Consider the following 20,211-nt stretch of genomic DNA (forward strand, 5'->3'; position numbering starts at 1 on the left):
TGTTCTGAAATGTAAAATTCATATTTTAGAACTGAAAATTACCATATTTACAATAAATGACTTCAAGTCTAGATTTAGCCATGTATTTAGCAAATACAAAATTAGTAAACTGGACTTTCCATGAGTAAAAAATTTCAGAGTAAAACACAGAAAAGAATTACGAGAAATACCTAATGTGTGAGACTTGGGTAAAAGTTGTAATGTATGTATAAGGCAATCTTTGAATGGGATGAGTGAGAGAAGGGGCAGAAAGCAATGTGAGAAAAATAGCTGGGAATTTTCACAACTGGCAGAAAAAAATTAAACTACAAATTAAGGAAGACCTACAAAATCAAGAAGGACATACAAAAGGACCTCTGCACCAAGTTACATTATTAAAAACTGCTGAAAACAGCAACAAACAAAATGTCTAAAAGCAGAGAAAAATAAAAGCATAACACTGTTAGGAAGAGTGCTAACTTTTCAGCCGGAAGAACAGTAACCAAAAGAAAACAGAGTGATTTTTTTTCAAAGACTTGAAAGAAAATACATGCCAACCCAGATTTTGTCTCTGGAAAATATCCTTCAAAATTACAGCTATGTAAAGATGTTTATAGATAAATTGAAAGACTATTTTGCCTGTGAACTTAAAGAAGTATCAAAGGGAATTCCTAAAACAAAACTTAAATGATCCTAAAAAGATATTGGCAATGCAGGAAGAGAGACTAAAGGAGAGGAGATGTTTGGGTAAATAAGTAACATTGATTAAAACAAGCTGAATGTTTTAAGAGGTTTAAAATATATGCAAAATTAAAATACAGGAATATGATGATAACACATAAGAGGGAATGTATGGAATTAAAGATTTCTAAGTCTGGGCAGTGGTAAAACTATAGGTCTAAAGAAAAAGTGAACGCTGCTCAATTGTGTCAAAGTCTTTGCGATCCCATGAACTATAGCCTGCCAGGTTCCTCTGTCCATGAATTGTCAAGAATATTGGAGTGGGTTGTCAATTCCTTCTCCAGGGGATAGAGAAGACTTTAGTAAATAAATTTGATTTTATAAATTCATTGTTTCTCAAACGTATGTGATCACATTTCTTCCATCATTTCACATTACTGAAAATGTTGTTCAGTGGAACATACTTGAGGAAAAACTGATGCTACACTTCCCAGGGCTGCTGTAAATTTATAGTCACCGATGCCATTCATGGGCGGGAAAAAATAAATCTCTGAAAAATTATGAAAGACGATGTTCAGGAAAAGCTTTTAGGCCAATTTTGCAGGCTTGACTTTGTATAGGGAGGGTGAATCTCTATTCTGTATCCCTTCAGCATAGATATCTTTCTGTGTGATATGAATATTGACCTAATCATACATTGCTGTCTATGCTCTTAATATTTTTACCCACAAATGCATGTAATTTATGTTAGGTTTATATAAGGTTGCTGGATCACATATGTCTAATTCATTCCTCTTTATTATAGAAGGAAATTTAAATGAAGCTTTGAAAATCAAGGTAAGATATGTTAAAAAAAAATTTAGGTCTATTCTTCCATACATTACAGGCCAAATTTTTATCTAGATATCATTTCCTCTTCACCTAATTCCATTTTTGATTATATGGTTCTTTTAGAGTATGATTATACTAATTACAGAGATTATTCTTGAAAATCAGATTATGCTACTTCCACACTGCCTCAAATTAATATTAGTAATATAGCTATAACAATTTACTCAACAAAGTATTAGTAATTCAGTGTAAATTTCATAGATAAGGACACAGCATAATTTTATTATTTTAATTATCATGTGCTTCAAGAATATAAGAGAAAATTCTTAATTTTTTAGTTAACTTTTGAGAAATTAGGCTATTCAATAAGCTACTTAATACTATTCATAAAAAGCAAAATTAAACAAGTGGTACAACAACAAATTAAATTCAATAAGCTACTTAATACTATTCATAAAAAGCAAAATTAAACAAGTGGGACAACAACAAATTAAAAAGCTTCTGCATAGCAAAGGAAACTACCAACAAAATAAAACAGCAACCTACTAAGTGGGTGAAAATGTTTACAAATCATATATCTAACAAGGGGTTGATATCCAAAATATATAAAGAATTTGTACAACTCAATAGCAGAAAAGGAGTCTGATTAAAAATAGGTAGAGGACCTGAGCAGATATTTTTTCCATAGAAGACGTATAGATGGCAAACAGGTACATGAAAAGATACTCAATCATCTTTTCATTAATGACATTAATGAAACCATTAATCATCAGAGAAATGCAGATTAAAACCACAATGAGATACCTTCACACATGTTAAGATGGCTGTTATACAAGAAATAACAAGTATTGGTAAGGATGTGGAGAAAAGGGACTTCTTTTGTTTGATGTTGATGTGAATATAACTTGGTATAGCCACTAGGGAAAACAGTATGGAGAATCCTCAAAGAAGTAAAAAGATAAAAAATAGAACTACCACATAACCTAACAATTCTACTTCTGAGTATTTATCCAAAGAAAATGAAAACGCTAACTCTTTGCAGCATTATTTACAATAGCCAAGATATGGAAACAGCCTAAGTAAGTGTCCATGGATGAGTGGATGGATAAAGAAGATGTGTTATATACATACAAAGTAATATAGTCAATCATTAAAAAAGAACAAAATTTTGCCATTTGGGACAAGGCAGATATTCCTCAAGGGCATTATGCTAAGTGAAATGTCAGAGAAATAAAAATGACAAAAGCCATACAATTTCTTTCATATGTGGAATATGAAAAAAGGAAGTGCATAAATACAGAGAATAGATTGGTGGTTGCCAGAGTTGGAAGGGAAATGGGTAAAGGGATTCAAAAGATAAAATATAAACAATGATTTCGTCTTCACTGCCAGGTTTGCAGGAGCTAATCCAGTATTAAATGAAGATATAATGAGTGATCTAGAATAAAAGTCAATCTCATTTTTTTTTCAACATTCACTTTGGAAGATAATGGGGAAAATAAGGATCTCTTTCTGTGACATTCTGAGGCCAGAAAGAATACCAAAATTAACCAACAATAATTGTTTCACCTTTGTAGTCAATTCAGAAAATATTTGCAAGCATATATGCAAGCTTCAGAAAATCATCAAGATAGAAATAATACACAGAAAACTATCTTATACCAGTAGAGAAAGGCCAAAGATAGCTGAGTAGGTGAAAAAAGCTACTTTATGCTACTCTGCCCTAGTCACATACTGTCAAGCCCTTAGGGATTGAGATTCAACCACAGTTAAGACTAAATTGAGACTAAACCCACTACAAAGTCTTCATTTGTTTTTATGTTTCAAATTTAACTTTGGAAAGTAAAATTATTTGGTGATAAACTATCAGGTATAAAGATAATAAAGGACTCAAATCTATCTATCTAATTTACTTAAAATGGAAAATGCTTTAGTTCTTATGTTTTGAATATAATTCTTGTATTTTGAAAATTCTTATATTTTGGTAATACACTTCCTTAAAGAGACTAAAACCTCTTACCTAATAAAAACATTGAAAACACAAGACTGAAAATTCTGACCTTTCCAGCACTTAGTATCATTCAGTTAAGGATAATTATTAATGTTGTCCTGAATTTTTTGGTTTTGGTGCATTCAATAAGCAATCTTAGTCTCTGAGCAGAAAAACATACCAGTTCAGCAAAATCTATTTTTTCCTTGAAAGGTTCTTTGATTTGCTTTCCCACAGATATGTGGGAAAAAACTCAAAGCCCATTAATGCTGGCATTAATATACATTAGTCATTGGAGTAGACCATTTCCCAACTGGGCCCCACCACATTTCCAATGGACACCCAATTAATGACTGTCTAATTGACTCATCTGCAAATCTTACAAAGCAATACTTTTGCTAAGTAAATTGAACCTGCCATTGCAAAGTTCCACAAAATTGAGGGCATAATTAACTCTACTGAGGCATACTCGATCTTAGAAACCCTGGGGATAATCAATAATTAGTTTCATTCTGAAATGGTTCTGTTGCTATATCCATGGCACAAGGTTTCTAAATTACGTTTATTTTGATGATTGTTGCTTATTTGGATCAGAACAGAAAAGCTGTAGCTAACTCAAGTTTTATAGCATAATAAACTTTCCAAAGTACCTTGAGATTAAAAACAATCAAAGTAAATGAAGCATCAAGTATTATTTATCTTCCAAAATATTAGTGCTTCCAAAAAAAAGGAGGCCAAATAAACAACCACTCTTTATCTATCACATTCAATGTTATATAGCAGCAACATTTCATTTTATAAAACAAAGAAAATGAAGAGATATGTTGGCTGATAAACATTCTAACTGTGACTTCCTAGAAAATTCATGGTCTAAAATTTATGAGCATCACCTCTTAATTAAGAGTAAGAATTCTGAGCACAGAGATTATAATCAGTATAACTGATGGGGTTCAATATTTATGGAACCCATCAGTTAGCAAAAAGGTAGAAGGAATTGAACACTCTGATAATCTAATAAGAATTCCAAAACCAGAAATTCTAAACGAAGTAAATTCATAAAACTCAAAATATATGCTTAGCATATACTAAGTAAATCGACTTTTAAATACAATTTTTCTGGCATCATAACATCATTTTGCTTTAAAGTTAGAAAAAAAATGTTAAATTATTGAAGCAATCTTTCTGTTCTAATTCAAGAAGCAACTTTATCTGTCTGCTTCCCAGTTTAAGGAATAGTGTCTTGCCCTTTGTCCACTAGGTGATGTCAGATACTATTCTAGAGACATATTAAGAATTTATCCTAGATTTAAGTGTGTGTGTGTTCAGTCGCTCAGTCTCACACAACTCATTGTGGCCCCATGGACTGACTGTAGATTACCAGGCTTCTCTGTCCATGGAATTTTCCAGGTAGAAATACTGGAGTGGGTTGCCATTTCCTTCTCCAGGATTTAACTATATGTAATAATAAAGAAAATGTATACAAATTGTTTCCTAAGTCATAATCACTTTCCCTTTAGTCCTGATCACAACCTAATGTAAAAACAGAGTATGCACAGAGGTGTGACCAAGATAGAGTAGGAAGACCCTGAGCTCACCTCCTCCTGTGGGAACACCAAAATTCCAACTATTTACAGATAAATTATCAGTAGGAATGACTTAAAAAATAGAAAGAATCTTCTACAACTATAGACACACACACACAAACAACCAAAACAAGATAGGTAGGGAAGACAGAGATGCAGAGTAGTTAGGACTTATGCCCCTGAGGAGGTAACCTACAACTGGGAGAATGTAGAGCTTCTCTGCAAGAAGCAAGGTGTTGAAGCCCACATTAGGCTCCACAGCCTGGGGGTACTATACCAGGAAGCCATATCCCCCAGACTGGCTCTGAAGGTGAGTGGGTAGAGATGCAGCAAAGCTGGAGCGTTGTAGCAAACACTCTGCTCTTAAAGAGTCTCCACGCACTCCAAGTTCCATTTCAAAGACAGTAATTTGAAAGAACCCTGGGTTAGACCCTTTTGGTAGAGCCTTACAGAGAGGCAGGAGGCAACTGTAACTTCCCCTGGGTATATAGACACAACGGCAGCTATTTCTGGGAGCTCATTCCACCAGGAGAACAATGGTACAGGCAAATGCCATTTGGGGGTCTCATCTAGCTTGTTAGTAGTGGGGCTTACCCACCCATGAGTGAGCCAAATCCAGCCTCAGTCACCACCCTCCCCAGGTCCCACAACCAGTCATGGCAGGACCCTGGCCCAGCAGCCACTGAAAAGCAAGGCAGGGCCTGGCAACCAACTGGGATGGAGACCAGACCCACGAACTTGTGTGCCCACAGTTGTTGGCCCTGCCACAACATAAAGGCCCAGACAGCACTTATGGGGGCACCATTGTAGAAGATGGCTCTGGGGTCTAGAGGGGAGTATGCTGCTGTCCCCCATAAGACATCTCTACATAAGACTGTTGTCCAAGATCAGGAAATGTAACCAAGCTTCCTAATACGTAGAAGTAAATAAAAACAATTAGGCAAAATGAGGAGATAGAGGAATTAAGTTCAAAATGAAGGAAGAAGATTAAAACCTCAGAAAAAGAATTAAATGAAGTGAAAATAAGCAATCAATCCAATAAAAAGTTCAAGGTAATGGTCATAAAGATCCAATTAAAATAAATAAATTTATATTAAAAAATAAAATTTATTTTAAAAAATTAAAAAATTAAGATGCTCAATGAACTTGAGAAGAATTAATAAACACAGTGAGAATTTTAACAGAGTTAGAAAATATTATATAGAGAAGAATCAAGCCAATGCTTACTATAACTGAAATAGAAAATATACAAGAAGAAAATCAACAGTAGATTAAACAGGAACAGATGAACAAACTTCAAGGTAGTAGTGGAAATCACCCAAGATGAACAACAACAAAAAAATTTTTTTAAATATGAAGAGAGTTTACAAGACCTCTATGACGATATCAAGTATACTAATATTCACATTATAGGAGTCCCAGAGGAGAAAAGAGAGAAGAGGGGCAAAGATTTTATTTGAATAGTTAGTGTTAGTCACTCAGTGGTGTTTGACTCTTTGTGACCATATGGACTGTAGCCCTCCAGGCTCCTCTATCTATGGGATCCTCCAGGAAAATATATTGGAGTGGGTTGCTATTCCCTTCTCCAGGGGATCTTTGAGATCTAGGGATTGAACCCAGGTCTCCCACATTGCAGGCAGATTGTTTACCATCTGAGCCACCAAGGGAAGCCTGAATATTATTTGAATAGTATTAGTTAAAGTTTTCCCTAGTCTAGGAAAAGAAATAGACATTCAGATCCAGGAGGAACAGAAAGTCTGAAACAAAATGAACTCAAAGTGGCCATGCCAAGACATATAATAATTAAAAAGGCAAAAAGATAAAGAGAAAATCAACTAGTTACATACAAGTTATGTATGTTCCCATAAGTATATAAACTGACTTTCCAGCAGAAACTTTATTGTCTGGAAGTAAGTGGCACAATATATTCAAAGTACTAAAAAGAAAAGGAAAAACAAAAACAAACTTACAACCAAAAATGGTCTACCCACCAAGGCTCTCACTCAGCTTTGAAGGACAGATAAAGTTTTATATATCATCAAAAGCTAAGAGAGTTTAGTACCACTAAGTTTGCTTAATAAGAAATGTTAAAGGAACTTCTTTATATGGGAAAGAAATGATGATAACTATAAAGATTACAAAAGGAAAAATCTCATTGATAAAGGCAAATGTACAATAAGATTGATTAAGATCAAGCACCTATAAAGCAAGTAGGTATATAATATTCCATCCAAAAGCAGCAAAATAAATGTTCTTTTCAACTGTGCATGAAACATTCTCCAAGATGCATTTAAGACTGAAATCATATTATTTATAACAAGCATCTTTTCTGATCACAAAGATATGAAAACAGAAATAACAAGAAAAAACTGCAAAATCCACAAACACAAGGAAGAAAAACAATGTACTACTAACTACCAGTGGGTCACAGAAGAAATCAAAGAGGAAATTAAAAAATACTGGAGACAAATGAAAATGGAAACACAATCATGTAAAATCTATGGGATACAGCAGTAACAGTTCTAAGATGGCAGTTTATAGCAATACAACCCTATCTCAGGAAAAAGAAAAATTCTCAAGCAATTTAACCTCACACCTATAAGAATTTGAAAAAGAAGAATAAACAAAACCCAAATTAGTATAAGGAAAGAAATAATAAATATCAGAGCAAAAATAGAGGCTAAAAAGTCACCAGAAAAGCTGGTTCTTTGAGAAGATAAACAAAACTGATCAACCTTTAGCCAGATTCCTCAAGAAGAAAAGAGAGAGGGCCCAAATCAATAAAATAAAAAATGAAAGAAGTTGAAATTGACACCAAATGATCATAAAGAGTTACTATGAACAATCATATGCCAGTAAAGTATACAACCTAAAAGAAATGGATATGTTCCTAGAAACAAAAAAATCTACCAAGATTGAATCAGGAAGAAATAGAAAATATGATCAGATCAATTACCAGAATTGAAATTGAATCACCAATCAAAATATTCCCAACAAAAATTCCAGGACCATATAATTTCACAGGTAATTCTATCAAACATTTAAAGAAGAATTAAGACCCATCCTTCTCAAACTATTCCAAAAGTACTGAACAGAAAAGAATGCTTCTGAACTTATTCTATGAGGCCAGCATCACTATGATAACAAACAAAATCCAGGATGGTTCAGTATCCACAAATCAATCAATGTAATGCACCATGTTAACAAATTAAATAAAAGTAAGATCATCTCGATCAGAAAAAGTTTTTGACAAAATTCAACATATCATAAAAAGTCCAATAAAGTGGGTAAAGAGGAAACACACTTCAACATAATAAAGGTCATATATATCAAACTCACACACTCAACAATGAAAAGCTGAAAGCATTTCGTCTAATATCAGAAACAAGATAAAATGCTCACTCTTACCATTTTTACTCACTGTAGTACTGGGATAACAATCAAACAAGAAAGAAATAAAAGGAATCCAAACTGGAAAGGAAGAGTAAAACTGTCACTGCAGATGACATGATACTATAAAAAGAATACCCTAAAAAGGCCACCAGAAAACTCTAACAGCTCAATGAATTCATTAAAATGTCAATAAAAAACTAATAGAGAAATTTTTTGTGTTTCTATACACTAATAATGAATTATTTTAAAAAATTAAGAAAACAATTTCATAAGAAAGAATAAAATACCTAGGAATAACTCTAACCAGGGAGGTAAGATCTATACTCAAAAAAATACAATACATTGATGAAACAAATTACAGATGACACAAACAAATGAATAGATATACTGTGCTCATGGACTACGTGAAATAATATTGTTTAAATGACTGTATTACAGAAGGTAATTCTCAGATTTAATGCAATCTCTATCAAAATATCTATGGCAGTTTTCATATGATTAGAAGAAATAATTCTAAAATTTTTATGGAAACACAAAAGATCCCAAATAGTCAAAATAATCTTGAGGGAGAAGAACGAAAACTGTAAGCATCACACATCCTGATTTCAAACTACACTACAAAGTCATGTACATCAATGAAAGAGAATAGAGAACCCAAAAATAAACCCACACCTATGTGATTAATTAATCTATTGTAAAAGAGGCAAGAATATAAAATGCAGGAAAAACAGCCTCTTCAATAACTGGTGTTGTGAAAACTAGTTACATTCAAAAAGAATCAAAATGGTCTTTCTCACACCATATACAAAAATAAACTCAGAATTAATTAAAGACTTAAATTTTAGACCTAAAACTCCTAGAAGAAAATGTAGGCAGCATGCTTTTTGACATCAGTCTTAGAAATATTATTTTGGGATTATCTCCTCAGGCAAGGGAAACAAAAGCAAAAAGAGACTATATCAAACTAAAAAGCTTTTGCACAGCAAAGGAAACTGCCTACAAAATGAAAAGGCAGTCTACTGAATGGGAGAAGATATTTTCAAATGATATATCCAAAGAACTCATACAACTCACTAGCAAAAAAATTGATTAATAAATGGGCAGAGGATTTGAATCCAGAGAAGACATGCAGATGGCTAGTAGGCATATGAAAAGATGCTCAACATTCTAATCTGGGAAGCACAAACCAAAATGACAATGAGACAGCACCTCACAAAGAATGGTTATCATCAATAAAAATACCATATGACCCAGCAGTCCCACTACTGGGCATATACCTGGAGCAAACCACAATTCCAAAAGACATATGTACCCCAGGGTTCATTGCAGCACTACTTACTAAAGCAAGGACGTGGAAGCAACCTTGATGCCCACTGACAGATGAATGGATAAAGAAATTGTGGTGCATATATACAGTGGAATACTCAGCCATAAAAAAGAACTAATTTGATTCAGTTGAACTGAGGTGAATGAACCTAGAGCCTGTTATACAGAGTGAAATAAGTCAGATGAGAAAGACAAATATCACATAGTAATGCATAGTATGGAAATTAGAAAAATGGTACTGATGGGCCTATTTGTAGGGCAACAATAGACACACAGACATAGAGAACAGAATTGTGGACACAGTGGGGGAAGGAGAGGGTGGGATAAATTGATAGAGTAGCATTGAAACATATATATTACCATATATAAAATAGATAAATAATGGGAATTTGCTATATGACTCAGGGATCTCAACTTGGTGCTCTGTGACAACCTCTAGGGGGAGAATGGGGTGGGAGGTGGGAGGGAGTTTCAAGAGGGAGAGGACATATGTATACCTATTGTTGAACCATGTTGATGTATGGCAGAAACCAACACATCATTATAAGGTATTTATCCTCCCTTTATAAATAATTTAAAAAAGACAATAAACAATGAGTTGGTGAGGATGTGGGAAAAAAGGTAACACTTGTGCATTATTGATAAGACTGTAAGTTAGTGTAGCCGCTATAAAAAATAGAATGGGAATTTCTCAAAAAAATTAAAACAAAATTGCCATATGATCCGGCAATTCTGCTTCTGGTTATTAACTCAATTAAAGCAAAAACACTAAATCAAAAATATATATGCACTCCATTTTCATTGTAGCACTTTTTACAATAGCCATTTACACTTCCACTGTAAGTGGCCATCAGTAAATGAATGGATAAAAAGGAGGTGGTGTGTATGTATAGGTATATATATGCATATTATGTATATATACTTATATATACACAGTTTATATACACAATGAACTAGTACTCAGGCATAAAAAATTAAATCTTTCTTCTTGCCACAACACGTGTAAATCTAGAAAGCTTTACACTAAGCGAAATAAATCAGACAGAAAAAGGTAAATGATCTCACTTATATGTGGAATCTGAAAAAACAAAACAAAATAAAAACAGATTTATAGATAGAGAATAGACCAGTGGTTTTCAGAAGGGAGAGGCATGATGGGGTGACAGAAATATGTGAAAGGGATTAAGAGGTACAAACTTCCACTTATGCAATAAATAAATCATGAGGATGTAATACACAGCATAAGGTATGTGATTAATACAGTGACAACTTTTTAAGGGGACTGAGAATTACTAGATTATTCTTATGATCATTTCATATTTTATACAAACATCAAATCCTTACATTTTTCAGCTGAAACTAACATAACATTGTATATTAACTATATTTCACATGAAAGAAAAAGAGTAAGCACACATAATCATTTCACCAATATATGCTAATACTAACTAGACCTAAAAATATCTGGACTAAATAATGTTAGTCCATGGAATTCTCCATGCAAGAATACTGGAGTGGGTAGCCATTCCGTTCTCTAGGGGATCTTCCCAACCCAGGGATCAAACCCAGGTCTCGTGCATTGAAGGCAGATTTTTTTTTACCATCTGAGCCACCAGGGAAGCCCTAATGTTAGTGCAGCAGATTTAAAAGTATGCACTATTTGATTTTTACTCAATTATGAAAATATATAATTTATAATACTTCCATGTGACTGTCAGGAAATTTAAAGGAATAGGGAATATGGGGGGAAAGTTGTATACACCATTCTACATAGACAAATGTATAGCTTGAAGACAAAATTTTATCATAACAAAGAACTTTTCTTTTGAATGAATTAAAGCATTAAGTTTCTGGGACTTCCCTGGTGGTCTAGTTGTTGGGACTCCATGCTTCCACTGCAGGATGCATGGGTTTGATCTCTGGTCTGGTCAGGAACTAAGATCCCACAAGTTGCATGGAGTGGCCAGTAAAAAAATAATTATATAATTGTGAAAGTGTTAGTCACTCAGTCGTGTCCAACTCTTTATGACACTGTGGATGTAGCCCAAGAGGCTCTTCTGTCCATGAAATTCTCCAGACAAGAACACTAGAATGGTTAGCCTTTCCCTTCTCCAGGGGATCTTCCCAACACAGGGATTGAACCCAGGTCTCCTGCATTGCAGGCAGATTCTTTATCATCTAAGCCACCAGGAAAACTCAATTAATTAATTTAAAAGAATTAATAGCAGTGGAGACTCTAGTTAATGTGTTCTGAAATTTATCTGGCTGCCTAATATTTATATGGTCACAAAATAATCCAGTCTAATTTGGGTTTGTTGGTATGCTTGTGTCTTCAGAAACCTTGGAACAATGAAATATAAAACAAACTAGAATTTTCTCTCAATCAGTAATGCAGAAAATAATACCTTTAACAATTTACATGAGAAAATATTATGATTTTACTGTGTGTCTGAAAGTCAAGGGGAGAGAGAACCTGATGTGAAATATGTAAGGAGTCATCTATACTGGTTAAGAATTATGGCCCTGAAGTCAGACTCCATGAGGTTATGACACAGATTTCATTATTTACTAGTTTGTGTGATCCTGAACAATTTTGATGAATTTCTCAATCATCTTATTTTCCCATTTATAAAGTGGAATTAGGATTAGTAATTAATTACAAATATGATTATTATAAGGGTTGTATAAGAAAATTCATGTAAATGTATGAAAGAAGAATGACAATTTCTATTTTGATTGTTTGTAAAGATGATGTTTCTAAATTAAATGTTAGTAATAATAATTTAGGGCTTCCCTGGTGGCTCAGTGGTAAAGGATCCACCAGCCAAAGCAGAAGATACAAGTTTAATCCCTGGGTTGGGGAAGATACCCTGGAGAAGGAAATGGAAACCCATTCCAGTATTCTTGCCTGGGAAATCCCATGGACAGAGGAACCTGGTGAGCTATGATCCATGGGTTTGCAAAAGAATTGGACATGACTTAGCAACTAAACAACAATAACAAAGAATACCATTTATTGAGAACTTACTAGGTTCTAGAAGCTTTGCATATTTAATTCTCACAACTCTCCATAGGGTAAGTATTATTTTACAGATAATGAAATGGAATAAAAGAGAAATAAAGTCATTAACTTATGATCACATAAATAGCATTGTTGGGTTGAAGGGGTCTAGGCTAAAATATTGTATGATTGAGCAATACAACTTGGCATCATAGGAAACCAAAATGTTTGCTGCACCCTGTTCTTAGAAGCTGGAATCTTTAAGCTGCAGAACCTGGAGAGAGTACCTACAGCATGGGTAATGAAAGTGATAGAAAAAGTATCTGTTCCGGCTAATGAAGACTTATCAGCCAATATATTTTCATAAGTGTTCTCATATTTCAAATTGTTAAAAAAAACAACTGCCAATCATTTATGAGTGCTTCGTTAGATTAAAATGAGACTTCGTTGACAAAGGTCCATATAGTCAAAGTTCTGGTTTCCCATTTGTCATGTACAGATGTGAGAGTTGGACCATGAAGAAGACTGAGTACTGAAGAATTGATGCTTTTGAACTGTGATGCTGGAGAAGACTCTCAAAAGTCTCTTGGACAGCAAAGAGATCAAATCAGTCAATCCTAAAGGAAATCAACCCGGAATATTTATTGGAAGGACTGATACAGAAGCTCCAATACTTTGGCCACCTGATACAAAAAGCTGACTCATTAGAAAAGACCCTGACGCTAGAAAAGAGTGAAGGCAGGAGGAAAAGGAGGCAACAGAGGATGAGACGGTTGGATGGCATCACCAACTCAATGAATATGAGTTTGAGCAAATTCTGGGAGAGAGTGAAGGACAGGCAAGCCTGGTGTGCTGCAGTCCATGGAGTTGCAAAGAGTTGGACATGACCTAGTGACTGAACAACAACAAGCAGCAAATAGTTAAAAAAATGTTCTATGAGTAAAAATTAATATATTGATAAAATATAAGGTACTATTACTTTAATTTGTATAAGTTTATAATCCCAGACTTAACTTGGGAGTATTACTGTAAGATCAACTTCCAGGGAGAATGCATTCAAAACCTGTAGTTTTCCAAAGAACATTTCAAATCTACCTCTAAGCAACTGCTTTAATTTTAAATTTAATTTAACTTCCCCCTATCCTGCTGTCATTTGTCCTTTCAGCATTTACATGTAGGGCTGAGCATAGCCTTAGAGCCAATGTAGAAATAACCAACAGTCCCCTTGATAGCACTGTTTTCCCATTGGAAATTCATATCTGTGAACATTTTCAATAATTTGTGGTGGTGGTTGGTGGTTTAGTCACTAAGTCATGTCTGACTCTTGTGACCCCATAGACTATAGCCTGCCAGGCTCCTCTATGGGATTCTCCAGGCAAGAGTACTGGAGTGGGTTGCCATTTCCTTCTCTAAGGGATCTTCCTGACCCAGGAATTAAACCAGGGTCTTCTGCATTGCAGGTAGATTCTGTACTGACTGAGTTGTGAGGGAAGCCCCTCATAATTTGTAAATAAACCTTAAGTCAAAGAACTTGATGAGGGATAAACTTTTGACTTCAGTGTTTCTTTAAATAACAAATGTAAACTCTTGCAGAAAAATCACTGTTGGCTACAATTTTCCAAGTTAACTTTAAATTTCTTAAGCTATTTATATTCTGTGGAAAATGGAAGAAACCCATTTTTATATCAAAATGAAGCAAAGGCGATATGAAGGCAACAGTCTGTTGTGCTTGGAATACAGTATTTCTTGAAGATTAGGCTGTGCATTTCAGCACAGTGTGTATTTTTCCTTTAAACAACTTATTTCTGCCATCACTCTATTTTGTGCTGGAGACTTTGAAAGCTAATTAAAGTCATATTGAATGCTTTGGACCAAAACTAAACAATGATAAATTTTCAGAATGTTTTTGTGTTCAAGGTTTAAAACTTTCCAAAGAGAAAAAGCATCACCTCATAAACCCTCTCTATTTGGCTCTCATTTCTAGAGTGGCAGCATCCAGCACACTAAAGAAAATTGATGATACAAAATCAGAAATTTAAACATGTAGACATAATATTTATACTTTTTCTGGAATATTTTCTAAGTCAAAATAAACTTGAACTTTTGCTAAATTTAAGACAGTGGTGATTTAATTTGATATTGCATCAACTATTTTAGGAAAACAGATTAAGTTTCAGACATCTCAATTCAGACGTCACAGTTCTCTAAATTTCTTCTAAATTAAGTAAAATGATCAGACAAATCATTAGTGTCTCAGGGTATTAGTAATAAAGTAAAAACAAAAATATCACACCCCAAATCGCTACACATCCCCTAAGTTAAATCATACTAACTCAGTATTCTGATTCCAGGGAGTAAATAAAATATTTTACATTTTGTCATGACCACACTTTTCCCCTTTATGATAGTTATTCGGCTATTTTTCTTTGAATCTCCAAACTTCATTATTACCCAGCAGTCATTTGTGATTTAGTGTCGGAGTGGCCAAAGCCACATTTCAATTCATCTCCTGCTACTACTTAACTGGAGTTGAGGGCAGACAAATGTAAGAAGAGCTACCCATCTCGCTTAAACTAGCCATCATTGGCAGCTATCTCAGACTTTTAGCTTCCTATCAGTGCATCTAAGGAAACATTTCTTTCAGTTGACTTTTTTCTTAATATAGACTCTTTCTGCATGAACTATAAAAGTCTTGGGGAATCCTCCCACCCCAAAATATTACCTCTATAACTAGGTTAAATACCTTGCTCTTTATTTCATAATTACTCCTTTCTCACCATATATATTACTTGGCAATTACTCCTTTTTTATTTATCTCCTCTTGCTTCAACCATAAGGTTGGGCAATGTGTCATATTTTGCCATAAAATTTCCTAATGGAAACATGGCTTGCAGAGTAAATGCCTCTGACTCTGTTACATCTTGCTTGAAGAAATAAAATATATACTATAAGCATGCAATGAACCACCCTATATATTTTTTTAGTCTTCTTTCCTCTCTCTGGCACTTTGTGTTCAGTTCTTCATTTCCTGTTTCCAAGCACTTATTAATAGACAGAAAAGTAGATTTTAAATTCCTTCTCTCTTTTTCCAAAACTTTCAGTCAATAAGACCCTATTTTAGTCATATTTGTATCACAAGCACATAGAACAAATAATGTTCATTGCAGGCAGATGTGGTTATAAATTGTATACTTAAATTTGAAGCTGCATTTCATGCTCCTTATAACCTTTGTGAAAGTGCTGGTTTAGAAGGATGTACAGCACAACTGATTTCATTCCTACTCCATGTGCTGTTAGCCTGTGTATTATAGATTCTTAATCCTAAAATCTGTAACGAACTATTCAAACCTATTCAAGTTTTTTTAGTGTCCAAAATCTAAGATTGGCACCAAATTTACAAAAATAAAGTAAAAAAAAATTCAAGAGGCCAGAAATATGTCCCTAAAAATGATGTCCATGCATTTTAGAAACATTTAAATATACAAAGACTAATTTTAAAAATACAATATTTCTCAATTCTGCCAGCAAAAAGAATATTTTGGTAACTAGTTTCATGATGTTGAAACAAAATCATAGTATCTATATTTTTCAATAATTATCAGCCTGAATTACCCATGTTATAGAAGACAGTTTCTAGCCAATGAAAATGTAAAAGCTGTAATAAAAGTTTATTTAATTATCATCTTATAAGGCACATAGATTTGATTTTATTGTACATAAATGAGTCTCTCTCTGCTCATTTAAGTCTTCATCATCTTTCAATTTAGAAGTAATATGATATCAGTAGTTCTTCTCTAACATTGTATTTCAATAAACCTCAGATGCTTACTGCCATCAGATTAATTTGTACCAACAGTATAGCCAATTTTAAAAGAGAACTAGAATTAGGTGGATTATTTGGGATATTGCCTTAATGTGGTAGGAGGAAAAACATGTTTGGAACATTTGAATATCAATTTGTAAGTTAGAGTTCCCCATCATCATTTATTTCTATTTTCGTGTGTGTCTTCTTGAAAGTCTGAAATAAAAATGCTAATGTATTTTTAAAGGTTAATAGTTGCCTAAGTGGTCCATAAAATAGAAACTTAAACATAGCAGCTTGCAAAATTTAATGAGAGGGCAAACACAAGTTCACCTTGTCTTTTTATCTTCCTTAGCTGTGTCGTCTAGAGACCTGTAAAGTGTTGGAAGATGATTATATCAACTGCAGGATTAAGCGACATAGGCCCTGAGCAGATTAAATGGTTCAACATCTATGCACTTGGGGATTTACGTGGCAGAGTGTGTGAGCTTCACTCAGAGGGCAAACACATATTCCTGATGTCTATGGTACCATGAGAATAACTATCAGGTTTGGATTTCCATCCATCATTTTTATATCTGAAGAAAGCCTGCCTCCAACCTAATGAATGCTGTAGAAACTGAAGTCGATGGAGCCACTTGTCTTTATAGCCATCAGTCAAGGCACTAAATCCATAAGAACTGAGACCCTATAATGAAACTAAGGCATACATTTTGCTTTATTTTGCATTATTGTGCATGTTTGAGCATACCAAAATAATTTTATTGATAGTAATAATAGCCCACTTAGCTAAATACTTTAACACTTGAAAATATCAAAATTATGCCTGAAACACTACATTTTTATTTTACATTTTAATATAATTCTGGATTAATAGTTCTCAACTGGAGATGTGAGCCCCCAACCCCCAACTCAAGTAGAATTGCCAGTTTAAAATAAAAATATAAGATGCTTAGTTATGTTTGAATTTCAGATAATTTTTTTATAACTCTGATCTATGCAATATTTGAGGTATGGTTAAATTTTTAAAAAGCAATTTTTTTTTGTTATATGACACTAATACTTAAGTTGGTATCCTGCACTATATCTGGTAACCCTATGGGTCAGAGAGGACATTTGACAATGTCCAGAGAGATTTGCGGGCTTTCCTCAGTCAGTAAAGAATCTGCCTGCAATGCAGGAGACCCAGGTTTGATTCCTGGGTCAGGAAGATCCCCTGAAGAAGGAAATGGCAACCACTCCAATATTCTTACCTGGAGAATCCCGTGGACAGAGGAGCCTGGTGGGCTTCAGTCCATGGGGTCAGAAGAGTTAGATACAACTTAGCGACTAAACCACCACCAGCAGAAAGACTTTTGTCACAACTGAGGAGGGAGGTACTGCCATCATCTTGTGAGTCAAGGCCGTGTGTGCATGGTCAAACACTCAGTCGTATCCAACTCTGTGCGACCCTGTGGTCTGTAGCCAGCTAGGCTCCTCTGTCCGTGAGATTTTTTTAAGCAAGAATACTGGAGTAGGTTGCCATTTCCTACTCCAGGGTAGAGGCCAGGGATACTTCTAAACATCCTGTCATAATAAAGAAAAATCTAGCCCTCAAGCTTCAGGATTGCACGCATCGAGCAACCCTGCTGTAGATTATAACAGGATATTTATTACCTAACCTTTAAGACTAGTTCTTGCAATATTTGGAGTTTTAGGTTGCTCTGCTTTTAGAGTAGGTTCTAGGTACTTCTGGAAAGCAAGTAGCTATAAAGATAGTAATCAATAGATGAGCAATTGTACAGAAGAGAGATAAATCATTGATAGAGATGTTCAGTGAAAGTTGGTGAATTTGGAGAGAAATTGTACCTACTGAGAGCATTTGGCAGCATTGCAGAGTGATATGGCTGCAGAAGGATTTCCTGGCCAACTAAAAAAATAAGCAATGAATATTATAGGATTATGAAGAGATTACTTTTATTATTAGTTAAACTTCCTTCTGTTTGACTGAATTAAAATTTTGTTGATGAGAGAGAGAAAGGAAGAGAGAGAGAGTTTGGGGTTATGGTCAGTTTATATTCACAGACAAACTGAACAAGCACACATCAATGGAAGTAAATACTCAAAACAGAATTAGGTGACATGGCAGTTGATAACATTAAAAAATTCAAAGGATCCAATTAAACTATAAATATGAAAAAGAATTTAGCAGTTTTCTTGTTTAGATCTTTAATTTGTACATTAAAACAGGAAGCTCATCAAGGTCAAATGATTCATTTAAGTGTATTCAAAATAAGAATCTGGATGCTTCTTGGAATCCAAGTCAATAGACATACTATTTTAAAGTAACTCCACTAGCACATAAGTAATATTGTTAGGAAAAATAAATCCTTACTCGTCTTTTACAAAATTTGAAATATCAAGCCCTCTCTGAAATCTCTACTGATATCTCCCACTACACTTTTAGATATGCATTCATCTATATTTTGTTTCAAGGTATACACAACTGTATAGAGCATGTTTTCAGGAAATATTAATACATCAACTCAGTGTAGGATGCTCACAATAGTGTCTAGCACAGAATGAGCCCCAACTCATTATACACATCTCTATTTTATGGTTGTTTCATTTACTCTATTAAAATTTTAAGATAACTACATATTTATCTCAGAAAGACATTACTTCTTTAAGGACAATACAATTAACTATTCTAAGCAGAATCAGCCAACTTTTTCCACAAAAAAGTGGAACTCAGTAAATATACACATAAGCAAAATCAGCATCCCCAAGATATTTCATCTTAAAATAAAGGCCTATGATAATGGGAGTCTGAATGATAATAATTAAATACTTATCTTTAAATCCAGGGGGAAAAGTGCCTGTAATTTTTGTGATTTTCATGAAAACACACATATTCTTGTTTTGAAAATATTTATCTCAATTGCCAGAGACACTTGGAGTGTGAAAACAAAACCTTGTGTGCACCAGAGCACAGGGGAAGGAGCAGTGACCTCCGGAAGAGCCTGAGCCAGACCTGCCTTTGAGTGAGTGTTTCCTGCAGAGGCACGGGTCGCAGTGGCCTGCTGCGGGGACAGGTGCTCTGGCTGCAGCAGACCTGCGAGATGCAGCATATGGCATAAGTATTCTTAAAGGAGGCTGTCATTAATTCCACTGCAGAGCCACCGAGCAGATGACCCACAAACTGGAGAACAATTATACCAAAGGAGTTATTGCACTGTTGCAGAAGTTCTAGGGCCCAAACAGATTTCCACAGGCCACAACCTGTGGAACCAGCAAAGGGACTGAGAACTCCCAGCAAATCTGACTTTGAAGGCCAATGGGATTTAATTATAGAACTGGAGAAACAGACTCTTGGAAGGCACAACAAAACTTTGTGCACACCAGGACCCAAGAGAAAGGAGCAGTGACCCCACAAGAGACACGCCGGCATCTTCAGTGGAGGCATGGATCAACAGTGCACCTCTACCATAGTTTGGCCTCAGGCAAGGTTACAGGGAGGGAACACAGCCCCACACATCAGCAAACAATTGGATTAAAGATTTACTGAGCTTGTCCTTGCCCACCAGAGCAAGATTCAGCTTTCCCCACAGCCAGTACCTCCTATCAGGAAGCTTTCACAAGCTAC

The 20,211-nt window shown here is 34.7% G+C and overlaps 1 pseudogene; it reads right to left on the bottom strand.

Annotated features, from left to right (window-relative positions):
* LOC136145732 (mitochondrial fission factor pseudogene) overlaps window positions 1–20,211 on the bottom strand; it is a 49,221-nt pseudogene that overhangs the window by 2,025 nt on the left and 26,985 nt on the right.

Source organism: Muntiacus reevesi, chromosome 1, assembly GCF_963930625.1.
Source record: "Muntiacus reevesi chromosome 1, mMunRee1.1, whole genome shotgun sequence".
Lineage (NCBI taxonomy): Eukaryota > Metazoa > Chordata > Mammalia > Artiodactyla > Cervidae > Muntiacus > Muntiacus reevesi.